This window comes from Hyperolius riggenbachi, chromosome 9, assembly GCF_040937935.1.
Source record: "Hyperolius riggenbachi isolate aHypRig1 chromosome 9, aHypRig1.pri, whole genome shotgun sequence".
Taxonomy (NCBI): Eukaryota; Metazoa; Chordata; class Amphibia; order Anura; family Hyperoliidae; genus Hyperolius; species Hyperolius riggenbachi.
Window position 1 is genome coordinate 296,379,470 of NC_090654.1, and position 10,245 is coordinate 296,389,714.

Consider the following 10,245-nt stretch of genomic DNA (forward strand, 5'->3'; position numbering starts at 1 on the left):
CACACTTCTTACTTAGGAAAGGGGGGCGTGGACCTTAGGGGGTTCCATTAAACATTTGCAGGGGTGCGCCATGCTTTGTAATTATGCTCGGAGGTACTACCCAGGTCGGGGGTGTCTCTGAAAATTCCAAATGGTCGCACTCCAAAGACTGACTGCAGAGCTGATCTGTCCTCCAATAGGGGAAAACTAGAACTTATAGAAATAGGTTAGGAAGTGTCCATTAAGAATAGAACAATTAAAATGTTACACGGAGAGTAAGAAACCTACTCTTTGTAAATGAGCCAGACTTTAATAGAGATAGTTAAGTGAGCCCTATACCACAGGTTTGGTGACTCGCCCCACTTTACCATGTAAAAAGGACCACAAGGTGGCGTCAGGAGCGTGAGGGGCAAATGACAAAAATCCACCTTAGCTTCCAATGGATAAACTGTTAGATATTAACTGATTGGATTGGAAAATGTTAAAAGATTACTGGCAGATTTTAGGGATTGATTTGCATCTATCGGAAAAGTCAGGGTGTGGCTACATTTACCCTAACCCCACCCTTCCTATTAACATGCCTGACCTTTACTGATGACCTAACGCTAACCATTTGGGTACCAGAACCTACAACCACACCTAACTCTTACTTCACTCTTAGATTATCAGCTGCTAAACTGATGCCTAAAAAATATCATTGGACTATATTCTTTGCTAGAAAACCGATGTGCTGGTGACATTCAAATAGCTTTAAAAGAGTAATACTCACATAAGCAGGTTAACTCAAGTTAACCACTGTCTAGGCAGGTTGGGGAGAGTAAACCCAACCCTACTCAGGCTAAGAAATCAGTCTCTGTAGTCCAGAATAAAGGGGGAGGGGGACACTACTCTACCACCATGAAGGAGGCACCACGTTCTTAACCCATTCGCGTTCCGTCGTTTTCACGTGAGAAATGTTCACCTCCCATTCATTAGCCTATTACTTTATCACTACTTATCAAAATGCACTGATCTATATCTTGTTTTTTCCGCCACCAATTAGGCTTTCTTTGGGGGGTACATTTTGCTAAGAGCCACTTTACTGTAAATGCATTTTAACAGGAAGAATAAGAAAAAAATGGAAAAATTCATTATTTCTCAGTTTTCAGCCATTATAGTTTTAAAATAATACATGCCTCCATAATTAAAATTCATGTATTGTATTTGCCCATATGTCCCGGTTATTACACCGTTAAAATTATGTCCCTATCACAATGTATGGCGACAATATTTTATTTGGAAATAAAGGTGCATTTTTTCCATTTTGCATCTATCACTTTTTACAAGTTTAAAATAAAAAAAATATAGAAATATTTCATTTTTACATTGATATTTAAAAAGTTTAGACCCTTGGGTAAATATTTACATGTTTTTTTTTTATTGTAATGTTTTTTTTTTATAGTAAACATTTTATTTGGGTAGTTTTGGGAGGGTGGGGGGGTAAACAATAGATTTATAATGTAAATGTGTGTTAATTTTTACTTTTATTTTTTTTCAGGTGTAGTATTACTTTTTGGCCACAAGATGGTGGCCATGAGTTTGTTTACATGACGTCACTCTAAGCGTAACACACGCTTAGAGTGATGCATCGGGGAGGGAACAGCCAGAAAAAGCACAGCTTCCGAGAGAAGCTGTCGCTTTTTCAGCGGGGGAGAGGAATCAGTGATCGGGCACCATAGCCCGATACATTGATTCTTTGGCTATCGAATCCGCGGCCGGGAGTGCACGTGCATGCGTGCGATCGGCCGCGGGAGCGCGCGGTAGCGCGCATGGTTCCTGGACGTAGAAACTACGTCCAGGAACCAAAATAGGTTAACCAAGCAATATTTTGTCTGAGGAAGTGGGTTGTCCAGCGAAATGCGTTGAATATGGAGTGTTAAAGCTTTTTTTTAAGCTAGAACCATTGAGTCTGAACAACCTGGTGGTAACTCCTCCCATACCTCCCTATTAATTTGTTTTTAAGTGTATTTTAATTTTGTTGGAACCTCTGTTTTCAGCGTTATTTGCTAATGAGTAACATTATGCCTAAGACTAATCAATAAGCCCCACCCAACACTGATAACCATGATCTACCCTCCACCACCACCCTAACCTCCCTCTGAACAATACTTGGCTCTAACCTTATAACTTGGCTCTAAGCTTCTAACCTGATAAATACATATAGGCTGCTTGTTGGCTATAACCCTATGGCACCCAATCGAAAAAGCAGTAGTTAAAGGATACTTGTAACTACCAGAGGGGGAGTTACATACTCACCTTATAAGAGGGAGGGCTTCCTTAGAGCCTTCCCAGTCTTCTCTGCATCCCCCTTGTTCCACTGTCAGGCCCCCCATTCTAGAATCTGACTTTAATGTTGAGAAGATCCAAAGATGCTGCCAATGGGACAAGGGATGGGGACCCGGTGGTGGAACAAGGGGATGCACAGAGGATTGGGGGGGCACTAAGGAATTCAGAGCCTCCTCTCTTCTTAGAGAAAGATGGTGCAGTAGATGGCCGTGCTTAAGCGACATCTGTAACAAACTCATCTAAGAAGAGGGAATTAACTAACCAGAGAAGTCCGGCACTCCCAGCATAATGTTTAATTGTTGCAGATAGTAGCTGAAGTTTCGGGACTCACATGTCCCTTCATCAGGCATAACAGGTCTATCCAACAACATCACCCAAGAAATACTGCAGCATCAGCCTGAGAGTGCACGTTGCTTGCTAGTGAGTGTATGATATTGTTCAATAGACCTGTTATGCCTGATGGTCATGTGAGTCTCAAAACTTCGGCCTCTATGTACAGCAATTAAACATTACACTGGGAGAGCCGGCCTTCTCCAGATATTTCCATAGGTGAACATGCTACAGATGTCCTTTAAGCACGGGCACCTAAACTACCAGCCCCAAAGTCAACCACATTCTTCACCTTCAGCCCAGCAGGAGAATTCCCCTTCCAGCCTTGAGGATTTCAGCATCAGTGTTGTAGCCACTGAAAACATCTGTATGATCTCATATAAACATGTAAATGTAATAACAACTTATTGGATTTCAGCCTTGCTGCTCTATTAGCTGCACTGTCGCATCTGAGACTAGATACATTTTAGAAGTTATTATAGTCCATCAAATCCAAAGGACTCATCAGAACTTCCACCAATGCCGAGCAGTGAGAGAACGAGCAGGATCCTCTAACAGCCAATCGCCATCGGCTTGGCAGATATAACTCATTTTAATTACATACATATTTAAAATATTTTACTGCAATTTCACTTTTAAGGAAGGTGGTTGAACAGCCTTTTAAACCTGCGCTAGCTTTAATACCGCCAACCGTAAAAAAAATCCCAAACCTCTCACATCTTAACCCAGTCATGAACGTAATGGTCTGAAACAGCTCCCTATTAAGCCACCGTGGATTCCGGAAAACGACCTTGCTGTACATTAAACAAAAATTTTACATCCATGGCGTAAAAATCCTGCAAGACCTTAAAAACCAAAGCACACTGTAAAAAACCACACCAATAAAAACAATAAAAAAAAACCACCAAAAATGTCTGTAAAACCTTGTTTCAGGTGCTGATAAGCGCCATGCATGATAGATTCACTGATCCCCAAACATGGCGATGTTCTGTATGAGCAATGCGGCAATGCACAACGGTGAGTTTTTTTTCTTTAATTTTTTTTCTTTAAGCTTAAAAATGCAATAACATAAAAATGTACAATCTTGGAAATGCCTGAAAACGAGGCTTACGCGTTTGGTTTCCACGGGCTTCCTAATGAACGTGCTCGCTGTGTATTTCTTCTCACCCTTACATCATTTACTCATGTCCTTCCCAATTCCACGAATAGATGCAGATCAGCAAGAGAAAAAAAATACAGACGTCTCAGAACAAACAGGTGTAGGTGTTACGCGTTTTCATTTGTATTTTAATTTAGTGAGGACAGATGGAGGTAGAGCCACTACGACCTTTAAGCCTCTGACATTCACGTAGTGTTAAGAGTCAGATGGGGTCTCCTGTCTCAGAGATTTGCATTTCTTTGAATACATCGCTTGAAAAGGCAAGCCTGTAGATTAAATTTTGCCATGGAGAAAATGAGAAAGACTTCTATCTTGAGGGTCTACTGGGAGGATCTTTATGCTTGATTTAGTTTTTTTTTTTTCTTCCTTTAAATAAATGTTTCTTTATACAGTAGCCCAAGTCTGTGTTGAGCCTTCCGCTGTCACGCAAGATGTACCATTCCTGCCACTGACATCAGAATATACTAAGTCAACCCGGGCCGCGCACAAGGTGAAAGAATATATTTTAATCTGGGCTGCATATTGCCTGCGTGTTACCCTGATTAATATTTGCGAGGGAAACCTTGGGATGCACTAGACTTGACAAGATTTCCAAAATAATTTACAATCAACATAAACCTGGAGTGCGCCGCAACACAAATATTGGAAATCGGATACAGATTTACTGCGATTTTTCATGATTGCCTTTCTCTCCAAATTGTAGATGAGATTAAAATAGAAAAAAAATCATATTTTGCCGTTTGTTTAATAACATTTTTTATCCTTTAAATAAAAGCAAGCGTCTTTCCCGATTGGTCTGCTTTTATAATATGTGACGGGTTCAATGCTTTCCTGATAGAGGGTGACAGAAGTCTTTTATACCTTCTTCTTCTCTTTATCATCGTCTTCCTTTCCTTCCTACTTCATTTCGTCTCTTTTTCTTTGGACATCTAATCTAATTCGTTTTCTTTCTTTGTCCTGTTTCTTCTTCTCTCTTCTCATTTGCCTTCATCCTCTTTTATCTCCTTCCATGTCCTTCTACTTTTTGCACTTTTTTTTCTCTTTCTTCTCTATCTTCTTCTATGCCTTTATTTTATAAACTAAGGGAGATGTCCAGAAATAGGAGGGATTGTCACAAATTATGCACAAAAAGTACAAGAACACTAAACTAGCAAAGGGTCCTTGGGGCCTCTACAGGCAGGCCCAGTCTGCCCACAATGCCAAGTGATGTGACTTTCTCAGGCGGCAAAAATCTGGGGGCAGCACCAAGCAGAAACAGGAAAGTGAAGAGAGTGCTTGGCCAATCTATACTGGGGGCAACTCTACCTGGCTAACCTATACTGGGGGCAACTGTACCTGGCTAAGCTATACTGGGGGCAACTGTACCTGGCTAAGCTATACTGCGGGCAACTGTACCTGGCTAAGCTATACTGGGGGCAACTGTACCTGGCTACCTACCTATACTGGGGGCAACTGTACCTGACCAACCTATACTGGGGGCAGCTGTACCTGGCTAACCTATACTGGAGGCAACTGTACCTGGCTAACCTATACTGGGGCAACTGTACCTGGCTAACCTATACTGGGGGACACCTGTACATGGCTAACCTATACTGGGGACAACTGTACATGGCTAACCTATACTGGGGACAACTGTACCTGGCTAACCTATACTGGGGGCAACTGTACCTGGCTAACGTATACTGGGGGCACCTATACCTGGCTACCTATACTGGGGGCAACTGTACCTGGCCAACCTATACTGGGGGCAACAGTACCTGGCTACCTATACTGGGGGCAATTGTACCTAGCTTCCAACACTGGAGGGCACCAATAACTGGTTAACTACCTATACTGGGGGTGTTTTTTGGGGGGGCTCACCTAAGCTATAAAGTGCGGTGCAAATTGTCAGGTGCTGTGCTATCATTCCAATTCAAAAGGGGGGGGGGGGTGGCACATCATCACAAGTTTGCCTCGGGCAGCAAGAAGTCTAGGACCGGCCCTGTCTGCAGGTGAAACTCTACAAGTTATAATACTGTGGAAAAGTTCATCTATTTCAGAAATTCCACTTAACAGGTGAAAATAATCTATGAAATAGTAACCCTTTGCAGGTGTTTGGATGGATTCGCTGATTGGAGTCGGACACTTTGAGATGAGAATATGGAACATTTCCAAAATATTCTAATGGGCTGAGATTTGGGGGTTCCCATAAGCTGTCAGCCATTATCATCAAATTATAACAAATAAAGGCCTGAAATATCTCGCTTTGCATGTAATGAGTCTATTTCATACATTAGTTTCACCTTTTAAGTTGAATTACTGAAATAAATGGACTTTTGCACAATATTCTAATTTTTGGAGTTTCACCCGTATTCCAATCATTAGCAGAACTACGGCCAGGTTCACAGTGGTACATTGCAGTGCGGCATAACAGCTACTTTGTGTAGCACAGTAACATTTACAGTGGGGCGGGTGCGTTGCGTAATATAGGCGTGTGGCTTCCCACAATGCACTTTACCAGTGACAGTGAAGCACTCTTTTCATTGGCTGTATGCAATGCAATGCACAGCTAATGTGCGGCAGTGATCATCGTAATCAACAAACTATGATTTTGCTAAATTTTGCGTACATTTTTGCAATTACGCTTATACGTAATTATGCTTTGCAAATTCAATTGATTTTGTGTAGTCATTCGTAATTTCGTATACAATTTCGTGAAATTTTGTGTAATTTATTGCTGAATTTAGCAGTGAATAGCAAAGTCTCCATACATGCTATTGACACCAAAATTGCTACATATGTTAAGGAGAATCGTGGGTACAAGTCAAAAAAAGAATTTTGCAACAAGACCTTGTAGTTTTTGAGAAACTCGATTTTAAAAATGCAAAGGAAAATGTTTTTTAAACTAAGAAAAATAAAAGTTTAAAGCGGATCCGAGATGAAAAACTAACTATAACAAGTAAGTTGTCTATATACTGTATCTTATCTAACGTTTAGATAGTTTACACAGCAAATCTGTCTGCATACTGCTTTAATAGAATATGATTATTTCTTCCTGTGATACAATGACAGCAGCCATGTTGTCAGCACTCAGACTGTGAAAAAACCTAATCCCCCCTCCTCCCTCCTCCCCTCTGCCTCTGAAATCAATGGCTAGTAACACCTCCCCCTCCTCCTGCCCAGACTTAGCTCCCATGAGCCCTTGCTACTGCCAAGGCTCTCTGAAATCTTGTGGGCGTGACTTCTTTAGTTTATAGGGAATTAGAGTATTAAAACAAAAACAAAAAGGTATTTGGCTTGAGGAATGCCCTATAAACAATAGGAAAGGAACACAATTATGCAATGAGTAAAAGTTCATTTCGGATCCACTTTAAAAACCATTTTTCTTTGCATTTTTGAAATCGAGTTTCTCAAAAACTACAAGGTCTTTTTGAAAAATTATTTTTGTGACTTATACCCATTGTTCTCCATATGTAGCAATTGGTAGCAATAGCTTGTATGGGGGATTTCCTATTAACCTCTAAAGTCGGCACAACATTATGCGTGAAAATTACTCAAAATTTTGAAATATTACTTTTACATACAAAATTAATTACGATTTTCTCTGAAATTTCGCGTTATGATTACGATGCATAATTGCAAATTTCGATGCAAAATTTTGGCCCACCACTGATGTGAATGCATTCTCTTGCATTGCTGCTACACCCACTGTGACCCTTAGCTAAAACACGCATTTAATAGAATAATACTCTACACATATTGAAAATGTACTTGCTATTATAAAGGACTGATCAATAGCATTACCAGAGAAGCAGACTTCCAATTTGATGCTCAAAATATCGCATTATGTTTTCCCTACATATTTTGCGTTGGTTTCTTTTGGGCATTTAGATTTACCTTACATTTACCTTTACAAAGAAAAAACCTTTGGACTGTGATATGGGCTTTCAACTATGACAGGGGAGTGATTAGACTGTGTGAGGGACAGTTAGTACCATGAATATGTACGTATTCATAGTTACAGATTGACCAAAAAGCTCTTGATAGAAAAACTATGCAAAACAGAAATTTGCCTTCTTAAAGAGACACTGAAGCGAAAAAAAATGATGATATTATGATTTGTATGTGTAGCACAGCTAAGAAAAAAACATTAAGATCAGATACATCAGTCTAATTGTTTCCAGTACAGGAAGAGTTGAGAAACTCCAGTTGTTATCTCTATGCAAACAAGCCATTAAGCTCTCCGACTAAAGGTCCGTACACACGCCGGACTTTAGGCAACGACGGGTCCGTCGTTGCCTTCCGCTGGGTGGGCGTGCCAGCGACAGTCCGGCGTGTGTACGCTCTGTCGTCAGACTGATACGGCTGTTTCTGAGCGATCCGCCGGGCGGATCACTCAGAAACAGCCGTATCAGTCTGACGACAGAGCGTACACACGCCGGACTGTCGCTGGCACGCCCACCCAGCGGGAGGCAACGACGGACCCGTCGTTGCCTAAAGTCCGGCGTGTGTACGGACCTTAAGTTAGTCGTGGAGAGGGCTGTTATCTGACTTTTATTATCTCAACTGTTCCTGGACTATTTACTTTTCCTCTGCTAGAGGAGAGGTCATTACTTCACAGACTGCTCTGAAAGACTCATTTTGAATGCTGAGTGTTGTGTAAACTGCACATATTAGAGAATGATGCAATGTTAGAAAAAACACTATATACCTGAAAATAAAATTATGAGAATATTTTCTTTGCTGCTAATCTTCTAGTAATTATTCATAGTACACAACCAATTCACTATATCATATTTTTTTTTTTTACTTCAGTGTCTCTTTAAAGGATAATGCCAGCGAAAAAAGTAAGCAGTTAAAATCTGACAGAACCGTCAGGTTTTAAACTAGTTCATCTCCTCATGGTGGATTATCAGGGTTTTCTTTTTTTTTTTTACTGTAATTTTTATTGAAATTTTCAATATGGGTACATCAATTTGAAAAAACACCAACCTGTACATATACTTCTATGAAATGTGGTTTGAGACATAGTCAACTCGATGTTCATATACACATGACATAATCGTTGTATTAAGTTGTTTTGTACATAGAATAATAAACAGGTATGGACTTAATTATCATATTCGACGGATTGAACATACGTCAGTGGTCCATTAGGAGTGAGTAATATATAGGTATGTGGTGGGATGAGGATATGAGTAAGAGGAATTAAAGTATGAAAGAGGAGCGAGTGAGAAGGAAGATAGATAGGGAGGAAGGAGGAGAAAAGAGAGCAGAGAAGGAAAGTGAGCAGAGAGTACCTGGAAATCTACTTTAGGTTATAACAACATTGGTTTTGGTTTAAGTTTTGTTTAGAGGAGAAATCTCCTAAAACACTCGTATTCTATATCAGTGGGGCTTATAGATATGAACTATTGGGGTGTGTAGTCTTCAGACCTAGCTTAGTGTCAGTAAAAAAGAAAAGAGAAAGACTTCAGTCTTATTACAGTTGGAGTTGCCCATCTGTGGCCTCAGTTGGTAAAATAGTTAGATATCAGTAACTGAATGGAGTGATCCTTGACGGGTGGGGGCTTTGTGGTAGTACTGCTTCCCAGTCCACCTCAAATATGGTTTCCTGTTTTTGTGATTGTGGCGGGGAGTAGTTCGGTCTCAGCTTTTTTTCAATTGATATATTGTGGTCCACTAATGCCTTCATTTGTGATAATGAAGGGACTTCCGCTGAGGCCCAATTAGTTAGAAGGAGCGATCTGGCTGCACATAGAATATGTGTAACTTGGAGTCTTCTATTTACTGGGATTATATCCATATTTATATTAAGGAGAGCCATTTCTGGTTGGATTTTGAATTGTGTTTTTAGGATTCTGCTTATGAGGGTACTAATGGAGGACCAATAATTGTTAATAAGTGGGCATTCCCATAGAATATGGAAGATGGTTCCAATTTTTTGGCATCCTCTCCAACATAGGTGGGAGTGTTCAGTGGAAAAAGTTGCCATTTTCCTAGGGGTATAGTGCCATTTGAAAAGAATCTTGTATAGGGTCTCTTTGTGTTGGATGCATTTTGAGTGTTTATGCATTGAGGTTGTGGCTCTTAGAAATTGAGTTGGGGTGACCTCTGAGCCCAGGTCCTCGGACCAAGTTTTTAAGTATTTATTCATAGGGTTGTGGGAAAGTGATCTAATGCAGTCATACCAAGGATTATCAGGGTTTTCTTTGCTTTCATCAGCATTTCCTGAACAGCAGTTGCTAAGTCTAACTGCCGTTAGGGAGGCTGGCTGGTATCTTACTTTTTGGCAGGTAGACTTAGCAACTGCCATTCAGGAAATGCTTTTGAAAACAAAGAAAACCATGTGAATACCCCAAGCGGAGATGGACTAGTCCAAAACCTGTCGGTTCCGTCAGATTTTAACTGCTTACTTTTCTCACTGGAGTGGCCCTTTAAAGAGTAACTGGAAGGGCATAAAATAAAAAATC

At 40.5% G+C, this 10,245-nt stretch overlaps 1 long non-coding RNA gene across 1 annotated transcript; it reads right to left on the bottom strand.

Moving 5' to 3' along the window:
* Positions 1-4,532: 4,532 nt before the first annotated feature.
* LOC137532214 (uncharacterized) lies at positions 4,533-10,028 on the bottom strand. The gene is made up of 2 exons (XR_011023886.1): positions 9,964-10,028; positions 4,533-4,872 (listed from the first exon to the last, which is right to left on the bottom strand). It is a non-coding gene; the product is annotated as an uncharacterized lncRNA (long non-coding RNA).
* Positions 10,029-10,245: the final 217 nt, after the last annotated feature.